This window comes from Geospiza fortis, unplaced genomic scaffold (assembly GCF_000277835.1).
Source record: "Geospiza fortis unplaced genomic scaffold, GeoFor_1.0 scaffold81, whole genome shotgun sequence".
Lineage (NCBI taxonomy): Eukaryota > Metazoa > Chordata > Aves > Passeriformes > Thraupidae > Geospiza > Geospiza fortis.
This window is the reverse complement of record NW_005054318.1, coordinates 5011304-5013375: the sequence shown is the minus strand read 5'-3', so window position 1 is coordinate 5013375 and position 2072 is coordinate 5011304.

Sequence of the window (2072 nt, the reverse complement as noted above, 5' to 3'; positions counted from 1 at the left end):
CATCAGAGAAAGAAACACTTGAAAACTAATGGATAACACTAACCTAAGTAAGTGGCTACTGTGAACACAATTCCACTGTAAGAGGACAAAACAAGCAAAGGAAACGAACTCACTGAAATTTCCAAGTATATAAAATAATGCTGAAAGGAGTATATTTCAGATTTAAATAACAATTTAATAATAGAATTAGTTCTGTTTCAAAAGCAGAAATAGGAGTTGCTCCAAGAACACTGTTCTTTGGTGCGCTTTTATAATTCATTGGGGTTTTTTGTATTAGCATGAAACTTATCAACTACACTATATAGAAAGAAACCTCTTGCACTTAAAATGAGTTTGCTGCCTTTGTGGAAAATTCAGTCATTTCCCTCCCCTCCCCCACTACAAATATTGTTTATAAATGGATAGAAACACAATGCCTAATTTTTTTGTAGTTTTGTAAAATATTTGACATAGTATTATTGTATTTCTCATATTTAAACTTGCAGCTGGAGGAGAGCAAGTTGTCAGGTTTTTTGTTTGCTTTTAATTTCAGTATAAGTGTGCCTTTAATTCATCCTTGTGCTAAAAGCATATATGACAGGTAAATACATTTCAGAACCCATTAATTTTTGTACCTGGAGAGCTTCCACTGGCTTCTAAACAATTTTATGTTCATTTTAATTGCTGACTGTAACAGCATAATTACTTTCATTTCAAGAAACAATATATAACAAGAAGTGTGGGTTACATAAATCCTCTCTGTGCTTTTTTATTATGCTGGTTTTGGGCTTTGGTAGGATGTTTGGTTTAGCAAAACATACTTTTTTTTCATTTTTTCCCTTTGAAGTCCTTGTAGAGACATGTTCTATCAGATTGTCTAAAACACTTATTTTAAAATTGCTAACATATATAGCATCTTATACCACATGAAATCACATAAATCTTGGATTTTGAAAAAATCGGTATGATACAGGATGACAAGATACAATCATGGCCATGGCAGAACAGTATTACACAGTGTAGGAGGTTTTCACATTCTGACAGCTTCACTTTGTTTAGTGTTGTAGCTGGAAAGGAATTCATTTCTAGCAAACAATTTAAATATTTACTAGCAACATCCCAGACACACACATAACTTGGGGCCTAACTGAATGGTCATAGAAGTAGTATTAAAAAAAAAGACTAAAGAAGAGAGTTGAACAAGAACAAAAGAAAAATACACAAGCACTTGAAAAGCAATCTATATTCTCTCCCACAAATAATTGCAACATGTAGAGGCCGTTTTCTGTCTCAGGTTAATCTGATACTCTCTATGCACAGTACCTTCTGCCCACAACTGACAAACATTTTCCCCCATGTTCCACCAGTATAAAAATATCAGATAAGATAAACATCAGTGACTCTGAGCTACCTGATGCTCCTGCCCACAGCAGGGGGTAAGAACAAGATGGTCTTTAAAAGCCCCTTCCAACCCAATGCTCGTTGTGATATTATTCTATGACTTGGAGAATCAATGCTCAGCTATAACTGGCTGAAGGATGATGGGAGGAAAGGGTTAACCTCTCCTGGTGGGTACTGCAGGGCAGGTGGGTGCCACAGGTAGCCTGCAGGCTCTGGGAAACACTGCAAAGCGCAACAAGCCACTGTCTTTTTATCTCACTTCTAATCAACTGGGCCCAGTTAAGTGGATTTGAGCAGCATCCGCAAAAGTCCCTTGGGTACCTCGGGCTTTGCAACACCATCTTAGCTTCAGGAAGATGATGCAGACTAAGAGAATGAGACACCTAAAATAGCTCCTGAACTCTGGTGCTCAAGAAACATGCAAGCTAAGTGGATATCAGTGGGTAAAAGGAACAAAATGTAGGGACATTTGAGCTCTGAGTGCTTTTTATTTTGGCTGTTTCAGAGCATCATGTAATTCTCTCTGATGCCCACTAGAGCAATTACAGAGAAGACAAACAGGTCATACATTTTGCTTGACCTGAGATGTGGGAATGCATAAATCAGAAAGTTTTGGGAAAGCTGCAAAAGGCAGGCCTTCAGAGACAGCAGAACTGTGATTAGAGCTAAGCAGTAGCCGTGAGATAGGTCAG